The sequence below is a fragment of the Podarcis gaigeae genome (genome assembly GCF_964106915.1).
Source record: "Podarcis gaigeae genome assembly, chromosome: 11".
Lineage (NCBI taxonomy): Eukaryota > Metazoa > Chordata > Lepidosauria > Squamata > Lacertidae > Podarcis > Podarcis gaigeae.
The window spans coordinates 16105727-16127435 of record NC_139687.1 but is presented as its reverse complement, the minus strand read 5'-3'; the positions used below and the strand labels follow the sequence as shown (position 1 = coordinate 16127435).

The 21709-nt window shown below is 44.5% G+C and overlaps 1 protein-coding gene across 1 annotated transcript in view; it reads right to left on the bottom strand.

The window, feature by feature from the left end:
* Nucleotides 1-21709, bottom strand: part of MARCHF3 (membrane associated ring-CH-type finger 3) — a 166834-nt gene that overhangs the window by 134938 nt on the left and 10187 nt on the right. Inside the window, exon 2 of the mRNA XM_083702450.1 lies at nt 10424-10525. The gene's annotated coding sequence lies outside the window, so the exon portion shown is untranslated. The remainder of the gene's footprint in view (nt 1-10423; nt 10526-21709) is intronic.

The following is a 21709-nucleotide window of genomic DNA, read 5'->3' as shown; positions in this document are numbered from 1 at the left end:
TCCAGGAGTGCCCGGGAACAAAAGCATCTCAGCTACGAGATTTGGGGCTTGCTACTAATCCATAACGAAGCACAGAAATCCGTACGTATTTTCAGGATTGATTAGCAGCTTTCAAACTGTTTTCCAAGAAACCCCGTGGGTTTCTGACCAACTGCATAATTGGGAATTTCTCAATCATGAGCAGCAGATTACAATTTCTCTAAAAGAGAGTTCAGCCACCACTACTTATCTTTGCCTTGTGCAGGGCCCATCGCATGTGGGAGCGTTAAAGTCCCAAGAGGTTGGAATGCATATACAGTGGTACCTCGGGATGCAAACGGGATCCGTTCTGGAGCCCCATTCGCATTCCGAACAGAACATAAGACGCGACGGCGCGTCTGCGTATGTCACATTTTGCTGCTTCCGCGCATGCGCTTGGCATCATTTTGAGCGTCTGCGCATGCATGAGCAGTGAAACCCGGAGGTAACGTGCTCTGTTATTTCCGGGTTGCCGCGGAGCGCAACTTGAACACGCTCAACCCAAAGCACATTCAACTCAAGGTATGACTGTATAGCATTCATAGAATCATAGAGTTGGAAGAGACCACAAGGGCCATCGAGTCCAACCCCCTGCCAAGCAGGAAACACCATCAGAGCTCTCCTGACATATGGTTGTCAAGCCTCTGCTTAAAGACCTCCAAAGAAGGAGACTCCACCACACTCCTTGGCAGCAAATTCCACTATCGAACAGCTCTTACTGTCAGGAAGTTCTTCCTAATGTTTAGGTGGAATCTTCTTTCTTGTAGTTTGGATCCATTGCTCCATGTCCGCTTCTCTGGAGCAGCAGAAAACAACATTCTTAACAATAACATGAAGAACAACAACAATTTATGATTTATACCCTGCTGGCTCCCAACCGATTATTAAAAACACGATAAAACATCAAACATTAAAAACTTCCCTAAACAGGGCTGCCTTCAGATGTTCTCTAAAAGTCAGATAGTTTTTATTTCCTTGACATCTGAAGGAAGGGCATTCCACAGGGCGGGCGCCACTACCGAGAAGGCCCTCTGCCTGGTTCTCTGTAACCTGACCTCTTGCAGTGAGGGAACCACCAGAAGGCCCTTGGAGCTGGACCTCAGTGTCCAGGCAGAACGATGGGGGTGGAGACGCTCCTTCAGGTACACTGGGCTGAGGCTGTTTAGGGCAGGCATAGGCAAACTTGGCCCTTCAGATGTTTTGAGACTACAATTCCCATCGTCCCTGACCACTGGTCCTGTTAGCTAGGGATGATGGGAATTGTAGTCCCAAAACATCTGGAGGGCCAAGTTTGCCTATGCCTGGTTTAGGGCTTTAAATGTCAGCACCAACACTTTGAATTCTGCTTGGAAACATACTGGGAGCCAGTGTAGGACCAATGTTATAAGGTCTCGGCAGCCGCCCCCAGTCTCCGGTCTAGCTGCTGCATTCTGGATTAGTTGTAGTTTCCAGGTCACCTTCAAAGGTAGCCCCACGTAGAACGGTGCATTGCAGAAGTCCAATGTATGGCAGAGGGAAAGGAAGTGCATGCGTTCTTTCACCACCCATGGTTAGAGCATTAGACTAGGACATGGGAGAGTAGGGTTCAAATCCCCACTGTGCCGGGAAGCTCACTTAACCCGCCTCATGCACACCACCTTGAGATTATTGGGAGATAAAGCTGGTGTATAAACATTATTTTAAATATAAATGAAAATAAATGCCCAAAGGCAAGATCCATGTTGTGCTCTGATCAAGACTGATTCATGCAGCACAGTTAGCCCAGCCAAGGCCTATCAAGCTGTTGATAGGAAGCATTTGTATGGCATTTTAAAACTTTGTGGCAGCGAGGGAGAAAAAAACCAGTAAATAAATAAATCAGATTACTCATTTATTATTAAAAAGCGATGCTGGGGGAAAATTTATTCTATGATCAACAGTTCACAGAATGGAAGCGGCCATTCTAGTAAGTTTTTGGTGGTGATCATAATTATTAATTCCAATATTAAAGCTTACCTCCCAGCTTTGTTGCAAAGATGAGAGGGGTAAAGATTTTAACACAGAGAAAGTGATTATGAATGCTAAGCTGTGTTTTCGGCACCCCCATTCTTAGAAGCAAGCACTACAATATCATTACGCGTAAAGATAAACTTAGATATTTCATCTTGTTGGTCTTGCGTAGCCTGCATCTTAAGAATTTGAGATTGCCAAGGACCTAAATAGAAACTGTGCCTTTTATCAAGCATAGCTGATTTGCAAGTAAGTTTCCTTGTGCAGGGGGAATGAAGGCTTGATATTTTATTTTCCTCAGTGAAAACCACTCTTACCAAAACAGCACACAGAGCAGCAACTCTGAAATAAATACCAGCATGCTCTTTTAGTCGAGTTAAACATATCTGATGATATAGCATGCACCACAGTCTCTGAGTCGCAAGAGTTTTCAGTGGATACGCCTCGTGCCATGGGGTTTGCTTCCTTTGAACAGGGATACTGGAGACCTATGGGGTTTCTGTGATAATGCTTTATTTATGAAAGCAGACCAAACAAATTATAGGGGGGGGGGAGGGGAATCATAGTATCAACACTCAAACAGATTCTGCTCTCACATAAGGGACACAGGTGGCACTGTGGTCTAAACCACTGAGCCTCTTGGGCTTGCCAATCAGAAGGTCGGCAGTTTGAATCTCTGTGACTGGCTGAGCTCCCATTGCTCTGTCCCAGCTCCTGCCAATCTAGCAGTTTGAAAGCACACTGGTGCAAGTAGATAAATAGGTACCGCTGCAGCGGGAAGGTAAACTGTTTCCACGTGCTCTGGTTTCTGTCACGGTATCCTTTTGCCCCAGAAGCTACTGTTAGGTCCATCATGAGACGTCCTCCAGCTTCCAACCACAGATACCAGCAGCCTTCAAGCAAGCGAACTTGCCTTATTATCATTCCCTAGCCTCCCACTGCCAAAGGATTGCCTCCTTCCATTCACCAGTTTGCCTCCTCCAAGTGGAAGAAACCTGGGCAGTGCTGAGTGTCACATCCATTGCCAGGTGTGTCCTGCTGGAATCAGAAAAGGGCTTTCTCCTTGGCCTGGCATTATATCCACTCAGTTGCTTTTGTGATATCACAAGAAACCCACAGCCAATGGCAACAGCTGGGGAGGCATCATCTTCATTGCTTTGAGCCTCACAATGGCGGGTGGACCTATCAGTGATTGTGTGCTTGTTTATTCGCGATGCAGGTGGTGCTTTGGTCTAAACCACTGAGCCTCTTGGGCTTGTTGATCACAAGGTCGATGGTTCAAATCCGCATTACGGGGTGAGCTCCCGATGCTCTGTCTCAGCTCCTGCCAACCTAACAGTTCGAAAGAACACCAGTGCAAGTAGATAAATAGGTACCACTGCAGCAGGAAGGTAAACAGCGTTTCCGTGTGCTCTGGTTTCCGTCACGGTATTCTGTTGTGCCAGAAGCGATTTAGTCATGCTAGCCACATGACCCAGAAAGCTGTCTGTACGCCGGCTCCCTCGGCCTGAAAGTGAGATGAGCCCATAGTCGCCTTTGACTGGACTTAACCATCCAGGGGTCCTTTACCTTTTGCTAACCCACATAAGGTTTCAAAAGTGCATCAACCCTGGGCTCTCACAGAGCGGCAGGCTTCTGTGTTCCCTTCACACAAGACTGCCAGACTGTTGCCCTCTTTATCTCTCAGGCAAGGCACCTTGGGAGGGGAGGATAAGCCTAGATTCCCAAATGGCTCTGTCCTTTCAAGGAGAAACCATCCATTGAGACAAATCACCTTAACAAAAGCAGGTAGTTGACCACTCTTGCCAGAGCTATCAAGTGAAGATAATCTCCACCACTCTTCCTGGTTTTATTTATCCTCTTCTGATCAAACTTGTGTTTCACAATCAAGAATCATGGGGCTGTAAGGAACCTCTCAGGTGAAGACATAGAAGATTTAAGTTTCAGATGCACATATTTCTAAAGTCAATGCATGCTAAGTGCCATCTACAGGCAGGCTTCTCATTCACAGCTATGTACCCTCCAACATTAATCTGATGAAAATAGGGACATCAATAATAATAAATAATAATAATAATAATAATAATAATAATAATAATAATAATACACTCTGGGTGGCTTCCAACATGTATAAAAACATAATAAAACATTAAACATTAAAAAACCTCCCTATTAAACATTTTAAAAAAATCTTCTAAAGGGTGTAAAGTTGCTTATCTCCTTGGCCTCGGGGGTTGCATAACTCCATATCATCCAACATTTCTCCCATGAAAATAGGGATGTCCTAAGGAAAAGTGGGACATTCCTGGATTAAATCAGAAACCAGGATGGTTTCTGTACATCTGGGTCTGTCTCTGGAAAATGGGGACACTTGGAGGGTCTGCAGTCGGTTGCCATTGTGAGAAGAGGATGTTAGATTAGATGGGACTTTGGCCCAATCCAGCAGGTCACGTATGTTCCTAAATTATTTTAAAGCTCCTTTATTCCCCCTCTTTCTCCCTCTTTCATATCAAAATATCTTATGTTGGGCTGATCTTACATATGCGTTGAGCCACTTTCCAATTTGCCCAAACTTGGTTTCCCCAAAACAGCAATTGGTGGGTTATTGCTGTGCTATAAAATCCCAACAGAAAGGGGTTCACGCAAAGCTAGACTTCAGTATGTGTATACTGCAAACTTTTACAAACCAGAAGATGTGAATGGATTTTTGGCAACTCGTTGAGAGATTGGATGGGGTGTGTGTGCAGATGATGGTCCCATTTGTCTCAGAGAAAAGCATCAATCTGTTGTGTAACTTTGAAAGACTGCACTAGGAGATACACAATTTAATAACACCCAGCGCAGGAGATCAAATACCCTTAACAATAGCTGAAAAGGAAATAAAAGCAGATGTGTCCCACACTATGGGTGCCCATGGTGCCAGATGTCACCAACATAGGAAAGAGCTGGCATATTATTAAGGGAATCTATCATGTCCCTTGTGCCAGAAATGGCAGCACAGTTTTCATGACAATACGCTCTTAGGACATATGTGCATGCTCTGTTCAGTACCAGAATAAAAACTTGGAACTGTATCTTAACAGTGAATTAATGAAAATAGCATTGTTTAAAACATTCCCTATGACAATTTTGACAATTTTATTAATTCCAGAAAAATTGAGAGGGGAGTAGTACCCACCGATTATAATTTTATTATAATAATAACTTTATTATTTATATGGCTCCCATCTGACTGGGTTGCCCCAGCCACTCGGGGCGGCTCCCAGCAGAATATTAAAGACACGATAAAATATCAAACATTAAAAACTTCCCCAAACAGGGCTGCCTTCAGATGTCTTCTGAAAGTCAGATAGTTGTTTTTTTCCTTGACATCTGGTGGGAGGGCGTTCCACAGGGCGGGCGCCACTACTGAGAAGGCCCTCTGCCTGATCTCCTGTAACTTCACCTCTTGCAGGGAGGGAACTTGGAGCTGGACCTCAGTATCCGGGCTGAATGGTTGGGGGTGGAGACATTCCTTCAAGTATACAGGGCAGCCTCTGGGCTTTAATATGAGCACAATTTACTGGAAAAGTGGAATACAGTGGTACCTCAGGTAAGAACTTAATTCGTTCCGGAGGTCCGTTCTTAACCTGAAACTTTTCTTAACCTGAAGCACCACTTTAGCTAATGGGGCCTCCTGCTGCTGCTGTGCCACCGCTGCGCGATTTCTGTTCTCATCCTGAAGCAAAGTTCTTAACCAGAGATACTGTTTCTGGGTTAGCGGAGTCTGTAACCTACAGCATCTCTAACCTGAGGTACCACTGTACATAGTTTGCAAATAAATATACACAACAAAGTGATTAAAGAAGATGGTTTGCAATTTTCAGAAAATAACTTGTGGGTTATTGGGAAGCAAACGGAGTCCTTTCCTATGGCAGAAATCACAGCAAATGGGTGGCCACGTGAACTTCTAAATCTTGACGTTTATGGAAGCTAAATCTTGAAGTTTATGGAAAACCGAGGTCTTTGGCATCCTTCTCATTTTCCTCTTCAGAAGGAGACGCTGCTCTCTCACGTGTTTTCAGCCCTTCTCCTCCCCCCACCCCCACCGGCAACAAGCTTATTTCACATTCCTACTGCACCACAGCAATTGCTTCTTTATTACAGCACAGACATTGATGTCTCGCATGGTTCTAAGATTACAGCAGCAGACAAGCCCAAATACTTCAGTTACCTTTTCCCGAATGAAAAAGGGCATTATCCGAATTGGGGGAAAGAGGGTTCCCGCTCATTCTCTCCGACTGGTATGAATTCAGATAGTTCAGAAACTCTTTCAGATGGCAACAATGTACAAAGAGGAGTGTCAGGGCTGGTGGAAAATGCATCAGTTCGGCTTACCATGACATATCCTGTCTCGTGTTTGATATGAGTGATTTCCTTGTTCTGTTCTATAGGATTGTCAGAGCTTTTAAAAACCTCAAATCTGAAACGCTAAATCTTTATTTTAGATCTGCCCACCACTGGTTCTGAAAAGCATTGCATTCTTTGTGTGGTTCTTTTATATTCTTCTGTCTGTTATGATACAAAGCCACACTCTGTGATCCTAAACATATTTGTGTGAGGGGAACCATTTAATAAGAGTGTTCCATCTTTCCAATATTGCTTGCATTGTTCTCTAGCTAGCTGCCCTTGCCTTGGTCTCATCATTCTCTCTCGTCAACATTTAAATTGTAAGCTTCTTTTCACCTACGGTCCTCTGTGAAATGCCATGTACATCTCTGGTATTAATATAAATGCTAAAATATACTAATGACACTGTAAAGCAGGGGACTGCTGGCCACCTCTGCCAGGTGGGTGGGGCTGCCTGCCTGTCAATCACCTGACATGATGATGTCAGGTGACCCATTTTTTGCCCCTGAGAGGTTCAAAACTTTGCCCTGCAACCCTGATTATTAGAGCCCTGTGCAGTGCTTTGAAGCCGTGACAATCAGCTGATCGTTGGGGCTTCTGAGAATACTAATTTTCAAAAGGTTACAAGCTTAATACACATACATCTTTAAATTCCCCCATAATTTTCAACTAACATTTGACTTCCACTCCGTGGTTTCCCCATAATTTCTAATATTGCTGCATATTATACTCACTTTGCACCCTATCGTCTCCATATTATTACAAAAGACATAGTTCATGGCTGTTCGTTATTCAAATCCTACTTGTGTTTTAGTATGTTTACAATTACTTTTTAAGTATTTTATAAAAGGTTTCCAATCCTCCTTATCTACACCACTCTCTTCAAGCACTACAAATCTTCAAGACTTACAAAGGACCACAAACAGCCTGCAAACCCCTTTTTTTTGTCTTAGCCATTACTTGACCCAACTCACTCCTGATATAGGGCAAGTGGATGTGGGCTTGACCAAATAAGGACAGTCATGCCTTAATTGGGCCTGCTCTAAATCAAGACTGAATACAACCAATCCTTAATATTTTATAGAATTTAATAGCAAAAATATCCCTTGCTCTAATGTTTGTTATAATAATCTTAAGAGGAGCTTCTGATAAAAACTATAATTGACGGGCAGGTTCAAGGTAAAGGTAAAGGTAAATGACCCCTGACCGTTACGTCCAGTCATGAATGACTCTGGGGTTGCAGCGCTTTACTGGCCAAGGGAGCCGGCGTTTGTCCGCAGACAGGTTTTCCGGGTCATGTGGTCAGCATGACTAAGTCGCTTCTGGCAAAACCAGAGCAATGCATGGAAACACCGTTTACCTTCCCGCTGGAGTGGTACCTATTTATCTACTTGCACTTTTGGGTGTGCTTTCGAACTGCTAGGTTGGCAGGAGCTGAGACCGAGCAATGGGAGCTCACCCCATGACGGTGATTCGAACTGCCGACCTTCTGATCAGCAAGCCCTATGCTCTGTGGTTTAGATCACAGCACCACCCGTGTCCCTATAGATAGACTTTAAAGCTCTAAACCAGTGTTTCCCAACCTTGGGTCTCCAGCTATTTTTTGGACTACAACTCCCATCATCCCTAGCTAGCAAGACCAGTGGTCAGGGATGATGGGAATTGCAAGACTAGCACTTTGGATTCCACTTAGCAGCAAAGCAGCAGACAGCAGAGATCATTTAGGCACTGGTGTAAAACATTTGCAGTGGTCAGCCCAAACGTGCCAGCTATAGTTGCAAAAAGCTTTTTTAAAAGCAGCTCCATGGGTGACGCACAGGGATGGAACAATCCAGCAATCCAGGTTTCTCATTTCTCCAATCTTATATCCAGTTCACCGCATTTCTGCACCAATTTGCAATTTTTATATAGCAATATCTATCCAAAACCTGATAAGCATTTTCATGTACCTTACTCCTCATTCATACATTTTTGTACACATTGTTGCCCGATATACACATTTTTGCAAGCCGTTTCCCTGTGATATAATTAATTTTCTACACATTGCTTTCACTAATATACACATTTGTGTACACACTTTCCCCAAACATACATTTTTGTCCCATTCTGATGGTCAAACAACATTGCAAAACACAGAACATTGCAAATTTCAAAGGACTGATGCATTTTAGTTTATGTGTAGGAAGCTGGAATTAAGAAGTGAGGACATTCATGTGAACTCTAACCAATTTATGCCCTATTCCATAGGATGTCATTGGAGATGGAATAACTGTGACCGGAGTATATCTTTCCAAGGAGTGGTGCAGCTGGCGTACATGCCAGAACCGATGAAAGGCAATATGAGCTATGAATGCCACCTGTGCACTTATCAGCAATCAGGGATTTAAAATCACACCCAAGCTGCAGACCTGATCCTTAGGAGGGAACACAATCCCATTCAGAACAGGTTGAATATCCTTTCCCTCAGCTGACAAGTGAATGACCAACAGCACATCGGTTTTGTCTGTATTAATCTGTATACTAACCCACATCCAGCCCATTACTGACTCCATCTACCTGTTATTTATTTGCAGTTACACCAGGTTCCAATGAAACGAAAAAGTAGAGTTGGGTGTTTTCAACATATTGATAGCACCCAACTTCAGATGACCATTCCCATAATGCAATATAACAACAACAATAACAATAATAACAATAATAATATTACATTTATACCCCACCCATCTGGCTGGGTTTCCCCAGCCACTCTGGGTGGCTCCCAATAGAATATTAAAAACACAATCAAACATCCAACATTAAAAACTTCCCTAAACAGGGCTGCCTATCTTCTAAAAGTCAGATAGATGTTTATTTCCTTGACATCTGCGTTCCACAGGATGGGTGCCACTACCTAGAAGGCCCTTTGCCTGGTTCCCTGTAACCTCACTTCTCGCAGTGAGGGAATCACCAGAAGGCCCTCGGCTCCCTGTAACCTCACTTCTCACAGTGAGGAACCGCCAGAAGGCCCTCACCGCTGGACCTCAGTGTCCGGGCTGAACAATGGGGATGGAGATGCTCCTTCAGGTATACTGGGCCAAGGCCGTTTAGGGCTTTCAAGGTCAGCACCAACACTTTGAATTGTGCTTAGAGTAACATGGGGACAGGACAGAACTGAGATACCATAAAACAAGTACTATGATACCCTATTCCAATCTGGCAACATCACCTTCTGGAACCAACTTACAGATCTTCTGAGAAGCAGTGTTTCCAATTTACTTTCATTCAAGAGATCCAGTAGAATAATCAGGGATGCACTCCCCATCACACATCTGGCATAGATCAGTCATCGGGGACAATCAAAGGGATTTCCATCCCATAACCAGGTTGGAAGCCACAATGAAATGGGCCCAGAAAATCAGTATTGCACCTGAAGCTTTTTAGTACACTTGCTCAAGAATCTTGCCCCCAAAAGGAGATTTGCTACTAGATGATAGGCAGAGAAATAATGAAAGTTCAAGAGAGGTTTCTTCAAGAGGAGCATTACAACCACCTCTTGAAGAATTAAGGAAAGAACAATGACCAGGGCCGCAAACTACGGGCCGCGGGCCGGATGCGGCCCACCAGGCTCGTAAATCCGGCCTGCAGACCCTGCCATCCGCTCGGTCAGTCCCCGTGCTGAGCTAAACTGGCATGGCGAGGCATCCGCGGCTTCTTTTCGGCCATCTGAACGGTCGGTAGAAAGCCTGAGCACAATCCTCATTTTGATGGGTTCTACACGCATGCAAACGGAACATCCATATGCTCTGCACAAGGGGCTGCTGAACACACCTGCGTCACAGTTCCCCATGCTCTCAGCCTGATCACTCCATGTTCCTGCAGCAAAGGGAATGAATAGGCTAGCATGCTACCACCTGCATCATCCGAGTGGCAAAGGGACTCGTCTCACCTCAGCAAAGCACCAACAGAAGGACGGACAAAGACAACCCCCTTCCCCTCAAGCGTTCTCACTGGAGCATCGGAAAACTGTTACTTGCGGTGGAGGCCATACCTTTGACGCCGGTTGTCATTTCAGCAGCGAGCTTTAGATTAATGGTGGTGGTGGTGAAACGCTCCAACTTGGCTTGCTGGGACCAAAGGCGACCGGCCAAACCTGAAATGTAACAAAGAAACAGAAAGACGTGGTGAAAAAAACGATGCTTCTTAGCTATGCACAGAAAAGAAAAGTCACTAACTCACAAGTTACTACAGTAGTACCTCGGGTTACAACATATGCTTCAGGTTACATACGCTTCAGGTTACAGACTCCGCTAACCCAGAAATAGTGCTTCAGGTTAAGAACTTTGCTTCAGGATGAGAACAGAAATCGTGCTCCGGCGGCGCGGCGGCAGTGGGAGGCCCCATTAGCTAAAGTGGTGCTTCAGGTTAAGAACAGTTTCAGGGTAAGAACGGACCTCCAGAACGAGTTAAGTACTTAACCCGAGGTACCACTGTACTGCCTTTTCAAAGATGCTTAATCGGCGCTAGAAACCCAAGATATATCAGCCAGGTGCCAAATGGCTCCTGAAACCAAGGTTACAGTCGCCAAAACAGAATGTCTGGTTGCCATTTGGGGACAAAATGGCTCGATAGCCTTATCTTTCTTTCTTTCTTTCTTTCTTTCTTTCTTTCTTTCTTTCAATTTTTATTTATACTTTCTAGGTTTATACATTTCACTGATTTTACAATTATTTTGACATTTCAAAACTTGACTTCTGGGGTTCCTTAAATTTATTTTTAATATCTTCTGCATATCCTAATTAACTTAATTTGCTCATTTGATCATCTTCTCTAAATATATACTCTTATGAAACTGGAGGTTATTACAATAACCCTGCCAATGTACTTATCTGTTTACAGATTGTTTGTAAATATTCAGTATACCATTTCCATTCTTTTATAAAAAGTTTGGTTTCTTGATTTCCTATTTTTCAGGTAATGTTCTCCTTTCCACATATTCCATCAGTTTTTGTATCCATTCTTCCTTTACTGGGACTTCCTCTTCTTTCCATTTTTGGGCAAGTAGCATTCTTGTCGCTGTAGCTGCACACATGAATAAATTTCTATACAGTTTGGGTCACCCCCTTAATATTCTTAAGAGGGTCTCTTCTACGGTCTTCAGAGAGCGGCTGGAAGTGGGGAGGCAGAAAAAGCTCCTCCTTTCCTTCCACTCTGAAGTTTTAATCTGAAATCTCAGGCACAGTACTGCACCCTGAGCTCAGAAACGGTCGTGTTAATGAAATCCCCTGTCGCAAAAATGGTGCCCAGAACAATGGGAGTTTCGAACGCTGTTGAAGACGTCAGGTGCCATCCTGGCACCCAGGCCTCTTCATTTGGTCGCAAGTGGACAATAGTCAGGTGCAAAATGCGCCTGGCTACATTTGAACACTGGTCTTAATGTTATGTTACCATATACCTCGGTCCAGTATACCTGAAGGAGCATCTCCACCCCAGTCGTTCTACCCGAACACTGAGGTCCAGCACCAAGGGCCTTCTAGCGGTTCCCTCACTGCGAGAAGCCAAGTTACAGGGAACCAGGCAGAGGGCCTTCTCAGTAGTGGCGCCTGCCCTGTGGAATGCCCTCCTACTAGATGTCAAAAAGAACAACAACTACCAAACTTTTAGAAGACATCTGAAGGCCGCCCTGTTCAGGGAAGCTTTTAATGTTTGATGTATTACTGTATTTTAATATTTGGTTGGAAACCGCCCAGAGTGGCTGGGGAAGCCCAGCCAGATGGGCAGGGTATAAATAATAAATTATTATTATTAATCTGTTCTCACCTTCTCCTCATAAAATCCAATGAAGACCCTCTCCATTTCAAAATCACTGAGATTTTTTATTTATTTTTTAAAACACAACAACAACGCTTAAAGCCTCGCCAGAAAATGTAATGAGGAATGTGACCCTGGTAACTGGTATGTTCCTAAAATACACATTTTGCTTTTTACTATCCTGGTACACACCTTACTTTTTAATGGCACTACCAACCACAGCTGTGTTGCTTGCAAGAAAGCAGTCCTGTTTAAACTACAGCCAGGTGCAGAGCTAAATCTTCTACTGAGGTTTATCTGCATTGCAAAATGTGGGCGAACACCATCACTCCCAAGGCTCAGCTCCACCAAATAGCCTAGCACAGATGGAAGTAGTCTGTAGCATACCTAGTTAAAACGGCGTTTTAAAATGCCTGGTGCCTTTTCAGCTCCAAAACAGCTGCTTTCGTGCATCATAAAAGAGCTTTCAAAATACAGTGTGTGCACAAGGGGGGGGGGGGGGAGAGAGAGATAGAGGAAGCAGAACATGCCCGGCTGTGGTTTTACCCAAAGAGCATTGCTCAGATTACTTGAGAAATATTCCAGCTATGTGTGCCCATTCCAGAATCTAATTTTTTTTTTTTTAAAAAAAGCATAAACATATGCTATACATTTTGTATGAATTCATGCTGCTTTGCTACCCGGAGAAGTTAGGAAGTGAAAACACATGCATGACCTGTTCGATAGACAAGCCAATTGAACCTGTTATTTTATCAATCAGTCAGATTTTTCTTCTTCTTCTTGCCTTCTCCCCTTGTATTATTAATACGGCAAGTCTTGGCATACCGTGTATATTGACAGCAGTCAGCTGCTGCCAAGAAATCACACGAGTTTCTGTTCTAATGGCTTTGTTTTTCAACTCGCCTGAGCGTAGGAGAACGTATCAAATGCTGCAAGACATTTGCAAAAGTCTTCTGAATAAACAAGGTCTCCCCCAATGAACTTGATTTACTGTGAACTGTTCGGTACCTAGGGAAATGCCAAGAGAGGCTTAGAGCTCATGATTGCTTTCCACTGAGTTCCGCACAAACTTAGCTGTTACGGAAGCAGAAAACAAAGCAGTTGTGCTAGTGCAGGGGTCGGCAAACTAAGGTCCATGGGCCGGATCCGGCCCAATTGCCCTCTGGATCTGGCCCGCAAACGGTTCTGCAATCGCCGCTTGGAGCGACGCGATTGCCATTTTTTGCAATTTTTTCTCCTCCCTTCCCCTTCCTGGCTTCTCCCTGCCCCGCAGAGGAAGGGGGCTGGGCTCTGATAGGAAGCCTCACCACCCGCCTCTCCCCATGGCTGCGCTGTGGGCTGGAGCTCGGCGTGCCTGGTGTCAGGGAAAACTGGCCCGAAAAGGAAAGGCACTTTTGTTGGGATACGTCCAGGGAGACAGAAGAAGAGAAGAAGAAGAATTTGGATTTGATACCCCGCTTTATCACTACCCAAAGGAGTCTCAAAGCGGCTAACAATCTCCTTTCCCTTCCTCCCCCACAACAAACACTCTGTGAGGTGAGTGGGGCTGAGAGACTTCAAAGAAGTGTGACTGACTCAAGGTCACCCAGCAGCTGCATGTGGAGGAGCGGAGACGCGAACCCGGTTCACCAGATTACGAATCTACTGCTCTTAACCACTACACCACACTGGCTCCTGACCACACTGGCTCCACCCTGACGGAGGCATCAGGCAGGCCCCCAGTTGTCTCCGGACGATCACCAGTCAATTAGCAACACGAGCCTCAGAGTCAATTAGCAACACGAGCCTCAGAGACGTTCCAAGACCCATGCACGCCCTTTCAGCAGTGTGTAAGTCTCCACAATGAAAGATGCAGACAGAGAGAGAGCACATTTACAGCTTTATTCAATGTAGTTCAGAACAAAGGAAGAACATGACTGCTTGCCTCCATGTCCAGGAAAAACAGCAGCAATACAAAAGCTATATACAAACGGAAGTTCCTAGCGAGAGCTGGAAGTAAACAGGCATATGATACACCAGCCATGCCTGCTCCTTTTAAGGTGGAATGGAACTATATCCTAACAGCGCTGCCACCACTGTCAGCTCCCAACTGCTGGCAGAGTGGCGGAGGAGGTAGGCAGGGGGAGGGGAGGGGCTGGGGGAGAGAGAAGCCCCCTGCACCAATAACCTAATGGGGGCGTTGGGGGGGCAGTGGGAATGGATGGTAGTCAGCCATGAGGGCTTGTTTGCAACCTTGGTTCTCAAACTTAATCCATTCCAGAAGTCCATTTCAAAATGAAAGAATTCCAAAACCAAGGCGCACTTTCCCATAGAAAGTAATGCAAAACGGATTAATCTGTTCCAGTCTTTTAAAAACAACCCCTAAAACAGCAATTTAACATGAATTTTCCTATCTAACAAGACCATTGATCCAAAAAATGAGAGCAATCATCAATGTACTGTACTATAAAATAAATAAGAAAGTATTGTAGATGGTAAAAATTATCATCCACAAAGTCAGAAGAACCAATTAACTGAAAAAGCCTCAAAAACAAAAACGCAAAATAAATAGGAAAAAATAAAAGCGCCAAACTTAATCTGTTCTGGAAGTCCGTTTGACTTCCGAAATGTTCAAAAACCAAGGTGCAGCTTCTGATTGGTGCAGGCGCCCAGAAACAATAGCCGACAGCCACATCAGACATTTGGCTTCCGAAAAATATTCAAAAACCGGAACACTTCTGGGTTTTTGGCATTTGGGAACCAAGGCGTTTGAGAACCAATGCATTTGAGAACCAAGGTACCATTGTATATGCATTTCTCTAACAGTAGAACAAAGTTGATCAGTTTATAGGTCTAATTATTTGCCAGTGTTTACCTATTCATTTTCCTTGTTCAGATTTAAGATATTGCTGTCCAACAAGCAAATGCTTAGGATAGAGCACATGTATCACTGAACAACTATTCTGGCTCTGTTGTAATTTTAAAGTATGGATTTAGTTGGTCTCATCGTTTATAACAGATCATTAATATATCACTAGGGCCGCTTTGCCTTTCAGCAAGAACACAATCCATTTCTGGCAACAAAATTAGGGAAAGGACGGTGTGTGCTTCTTTCTTGCCTCTCTGGGACACCGGCTGCTTGCCCTGGTAGAGGACATTGTTATTGTCAAGTTGTTATTTTTCATAAAAGAGATGTTACAGCATTCCTTGTTACCAATATGTGAATTAATCCAAGCCCAGCTACACAAGCACGATGACCGCTTCTTTCTATTTTTGATTACAGGATTACAGGGAGAAACATCTGGGTTCCAGGCACTCACCCAGAGCCTGTGGTCCTTTGGAGAACCGAGACACGGTGGAGACTGTCATAGTTTTAAGAAATATGGTTTCTTCACCTTCAGTGTGCATGGAGGGAGTCCAGATCTTACAGCATGGTCATTTCATTGTCCTCCACAGCAGTCCATGGTGTCCAAGCCATCTCTCCCAGCCAGCCTTCAGCCAACCTGCCCAAGATGGATCCCAATCTTTTCTCTTCCTGCTTCTTCCTCCCAGAACAGCCTGTTAAAACCTCACACCCAGTTGCCCTGGCAACCTTTCAAAGCCCAGTCTCTGTTGACACTTCAGGACAAGGGGAGAAGGACAGTTCTCTTGCATTGCCAATGGCCCTCAATGGTTTCTTAATGGCCCTAGCTTGGCCAGGTCATTTTGCATAGGCTTAGCCCAGGAATTTGCTGATTTCTCCCTTCACATCTCAAATAATCAAAACCCTACCATTTATTGATTTCTAGGGTTTTGATTATAGAAACAGCTGGGTGACCAAACAGGCAGTAGTCGGCAGCTTTTTCCATGATGGAGGTGGATTGGGAGAAAACGCTACTAGAGAAAGCGCTTCTACAATGGCAGAAGTGATTCTAACACAGTCCAGATTTCCCAAACAGGTGAGCCAGTGAGCATGGTCCCTTTCTCCCCTCTACATGATTCTTAAAATCATATGAATGAACACCCAAATAAGGTGAATAAAATACATGAGGACATACTTATGTGCCAATACGCTTCCCCCAGCCTTGTATGGGAACTCCCCTATGGAATTTGAATTTTGTTTCATTGTGGTTTCATTTCCTTTGCTGAACAGTCACCCAAGACTGGATTCACTATGCACTATTACTTCCATAATCTCTCTTTACTCTGGGTTGAAAAATTGGAAGGAAGTAATCGTAAAGTAACAGGCAACAGCTAAGGCTCATTCAGCCTGGGTCCCTGCTGTTCGTGAAGATTACCACAGGACATTTATATAACAGATTGCTAATCCTGTATAACAATGGTGATCTTTGCCATTTGCTTGCTGCCTTGTAAAAAAAAAAATCACATTCCAACTTCTGCACTGAACTTCCAATTTCCACCAATATTCTAGAAATACCCCACAGTGAAGCATAATAATTTTCTGCATACTTCTGTCAGGGAATGCCAGAAGAAAAGCCTAAAATCGAAAGCATGTCTAAAGTTTGCCATTTCTTATTTATTTCGCCCTTCGCCAAATGGTGGTCGAGAAGGTACAAAAACATCACAATTAAAATAACAAAACAGAACCACACAAACAAACTAATATTGGAATAATGAAACAGTAGCACAGCATTATGGAAATTGGGCTCCCTGCAGAAGTAGGACCTAAATGCTTTCTGACACTTCAATGAAAAATGAAATTTCACTGGTGGCAAGGCTTTATTGGTAGGCAAACTGGAGAGGGGAAATGAGGCAGCTTCTCTTTCATATCTCATTATAAAACAAACAGAACCCAATATTCGCAGGACACATTGATCCTGATGATCTTTCAGGGGTGCCATGGGGTGGGCCTCTTAGGAAAACAACAGGAGAAAGGCCCACATGACCAAAAGATGAAGATGTCATGGTTATGACTGATGAATGTCTAGTTGCAAGGCAAAAACAGGGTTTGTTTACTGCTCAAGGTCTCCTACGATAGTTTCTATTTAAAATTCTGAAGTGCAGTGCTTCCAAGACTAGTTGGGTTTTTTTCTTTTCTTTTTTAAACTTCTAGGATCAGTAGAGACAACATTTATATGAAATTGTGTCTCTGAATATTTGGTGCGGAACAATGATTTTAAGACAAAGATGCATATAATTGCCTTTTAAAGGGGACATTTGCTTTCCAAAGTTATTTTTTTAATTTCCCAGAGTATGGCAATAGCTGTAACTAATGTTCATTTAAATGTGTGCACAGGAACCTCAGACCCTCCAAGTCCCTATTTTACAGGAACGTCCCTGATTTAGAGAAGCTGTCCTGGTTTCTGATTTCATCCAATAATGTCCCGGTTTTCTTTAGGACATCCCTATTTTATTGGAGAAATGTTGAAGGGTATGGAGTTATCAGACAACCGAGCCACCTGAAGGAAATCCTGTAAAGGGATTTTTAAAAAAAGTTTCATGTTTTATTATGTATTTACAGTGGTACCTCGGGTTACAGATGCTTCAGGTTACAGACGCTTCACATTACAGACTCCGCTAACCCAGAAAGAATACCTTGGGTTAACAACTTTGCTTCAGGATGAGAACAGAAATCGCGCAGCAGCGGCGCGGCAGCAGCAGGAGGCTCCATTAGCTAAAGTAGTACCTCAGGTTAAGAATAGTTTCAGGTTAAGAACAGACCTCCAGAACGAATTAAGTTCTTAACCTGAGTGTGATCTGATTGGATTGTTAAAATGGAAAACTTAATAAAAAATATTTTTTTTTAAAAAAAGTTCTTAACCTGAGGTACCACTGTATATATGTTGGAAGCCGCCCCGAGTGGCTGGGGCAACCCAGTCAGATGTGTGGGGTATAAATAGTAAAATTATCATTATGGAATGGGATGTCCCTATTTCCATTGGAGAAATGTTGGAGGGTATGGAACCTTCAACACCTTTCACCCCTCAGGAGATGCCGAACTCTTTGCCTTTCCATTGTGATGTAGACTTTTCACCAGAAGGATTGCTCTTCACCTTTATGATTTCCTCAGACCACTGGCTTACTCTTATTAAAGAAGTTTTACAGACACTTGCTTAGCACTATTTTGAAAGGAGGACAGGACCCAATCCTGAAGGGAAGCCACATTCATTGGCATGGAATCTATTTTTGATCCAGATCACAAGAGCCGTGAATGTGCGTGACTCAGTAGCGAGGTCAACAACTCTATCTGCTCATATCTAGTCATCTGATTTCACATGATCCAGGATTGCACCTTGTATTAAAAACCAGAGATGGTGTAGCAGAGTGGCCAAGAAACTGGACTGCCAATCAGGAGGTCCTTTTCTCACTATTAGGCTTAGAGATGCCATTTCTGCCTCAGTCCTCCCATCTGCAATATGGGGAATAATATTGATTTACAGGGTTGCTGCAAGCAGAGATGGCATGTGAAAGGCACTGAGAGCACTGTATAAATGTTGAACACTGTTATTCTACTAGTAAATTGGGTCCTCTCTTAAAGAGGGCACGTATTGCGTTGAGACCTGGCAAACCAACACCCTGTGTTGTGGGTGGGTACAACTGGTCAACCACAACACCCAGTTGGAAGGTCCCTTGGAGCTGGGTACAATCTGGCCAATGGGACGCAGTCCAAACGGTTCGAAAGACCTATTTATGAGCATGTACGTGACCCAGAGCTTCCTCTTTCGGCGTGTGCATTCGGAACACCCACCCACCTCTCTCTACTTTTAGGGCTTGTTGCACTTGACCTTGCTATGCCGTCGTGTGTCATCTGTCGTTAGGACAGGGGCATGGCAGGAATTTTCCCCACTTGGCTGATTGGCTGTTGCCATTTGGGTTTTGCCTGCTGCGTAGCAAATCGTCACAACTTGTAAGGTTGCAGATAGGCTCTGGTTCAGGTGATAGGGATGGGAGAACGCTCTCGCCATCCCTATGTGAAGGGTATTCTGTTAAAGGAATCCAGGGACTCGATGGTTTGGTCAACCCCTGAGAGGGGGTTGTGCCCGTGCCTGAGTCCAGGGGGACATTTGGGTGGCAGAGTTACCCCGTTTCCGGCTTTCCGCTTATCCAGGTGTTCACCCTTGGCTGACTTATGCTGGAACCCTGGGTCAGCGCTGCCGGCATGGCAGGGAGCTAGTCGAACCAGAGCCTGTGCAACCAGTCACTTTCTGTAATCAATAAAGTTGTGGCCTAAATTCTGCCAAAAACCAAACCAAAAATTTGAGTCATGTGTGCATTTATTTAGGGGGGGGATGTTTCCGTGTCTGAACACACAAACCTTGGCTCAAATTAGGCCTACAGCTAACAGTGGAGGATATAACGTAATAGTTATCTGTCCAAGTTGTGGTGTCTGGTGTTATTTATCTGGGATTTTCATTTTTATTTGTCAGAAGTTATTTGGAAGCTGTTTGTGCAAGCTGTTTTACTGTTAATAAATGTCAAAAGGCAGATCCAGTAAAAGAATATTACTTCAGATAAACGGGATGCTGCCTATTAATGTTGACTTTCTAGAAGACAGTAGTTACTGTAGTATTGCTAAACAAGCAAGAAGAAGGATGTCATATGGAATCTATCCTGAAACAAGTATATTTTGGGCAGAGCTTTACTAGTTACATGGGTGACCAAATAATATTTCATTCCATTTATTTTCCGGCCAAATATGAAACTTACAGCACATGGCGAGAACCCAAAAACTTGGTTTGACATATGCAGCTTCCACATATACACAGAAGTGCTTCTCAAACATTTCTAAAATACAGTACAGTACAGTGGTCCCTCGGGTTACGGACACTTCAGGTTACATACGCTTCAGGTTACAGACTCCGCTAACCCAGAAATAGTACCTCAGGTTAAGAACTTTGCTTCAGGATAAGAACAGAAATCTTGCACGGCAGCAGCAGGAGGCCCCATTAGCTAAAGTGGTACTTCAGATTAAGAACAGTTTCAGGTTAAGAATGGACCTCCAGAACGAATTAAGTACTTAACCCGAGGTACCACTGTACCTAGCATTGCAATGGATGGAGACCTCCTTTGATACTGATTGATTGATTGATTGAATTTATATACCGCCCTATGCCAGAGGTCTCAGGGTGGTTCACAACAAAGATCACAATATATAAAATCAAAATAAAAACAATAACCCAATAACATCCCCCCCAAAAGAGCCACACTTTCAAAGGGTATAGAATGTCGATCAGGTCAACCAAGGTAAAGGTAAAGGGACCCCTGACCATTAGGTCCAGTCGTGGCCGACTCTGGGGTTGCAGTGCTCATCTCGCTTTATTGGTTGAGGGAGCCAGCATACAGCTTCTGGGTCATGTGGCCAGCATGATTAAGCCGCTTCTGGCAAACCAGAGCAGCGCACGGAAACGCCATTTACCTTCTCGCTGGAGCGGTACCTATTTATCTACTTGCACTTTGATGTGCTTTTGAACTGCTAGGTTGGCAGGAGCAGGGACCAAGCAATGGGAGCTCACCCCGTCACGGGGATTCGAACAGCCGACCTTCTGATCGGCAAGTCCTAGGCTCTGTGGTTTAACCCACAGCGCCACCCGCATCCCAGGTCAACCAAAGGCCTGGTTAAAAAAGAACGTTTTTGCCTGGCGCCTAAAGGTGAATAATGAAGGCGCCAGGCTAACCTTCCTGCGGAGAGCATTCCACAGATGGGGAGCCACTGCAGAGAAGGCCGCCTTCTCGTGTTGCCACCCTCTGGACCTCTCAAGGAGGAGGCACATGAAGAAGGGCCTCAGAAGATGATCTCAGGGTCCAGGTAGGTTCGTATGGAAAGAGGCGGTCCTTGAGGTATTACGGTCCTGAGCCGTTTATGATTTTGGAGTGGATTCTTAGGTAACGTGGGATCACAGGCACCAACTTGAGCAGAAGATGGGGGGACAATGACATGGGCATGATGTCTACGTGACACAGGGATGCTGGGAGAAGCCAGATGGTGTCGCTGAATGCAGCAGCAGCCCAGTTTCAATGGCTGGCAGATCTGTTCCTGCTCCTTTCGCCGCCACTGGCCTGGGGCTGCTTCCCCCTCTCTTTCCCCTCCATTGCAAGAGGACAAAGAGGAGGTGGAGAAGGAGTCACCAGCCACAGAAGCCATTGGGAGCTCGGCTCCTCGCTCAACCTCCTCTACCCCCCAATTGTTCTCAATACTGGGGGGAGGTTCAAATGTTTTATGAGGCACCTGAAGGGATCTGGGCCCCTCAGAGTAGATGCCTATGCATGGGGCTCCTCAGACTCTCCAACACACTCACAAAACTCAGCATGAAACTCAGTTATGGCCCATTCCTATGGAATGACAATATGGCAATAGAGCATGCTCTGGTTACCTCCCGCTTGGACTACTGCAATGCGCTCTATGTGGGGCTACCTTTGAAGGTGACCCGGAAACTACAACTAATCCAGAATGTGGCAGCTAGACAGGTGACTGGGAGCGGCTGCCGAGACCATATAACACCGGTCCTGAAAGACCTACATTGGCTCCCAGTATGTTTCCAAGCACAATTCAAAGTGGTGGTGCTGACTTTTAAAGCCCTAAATGGCCTCGGCCCAGTATACCTGAAGG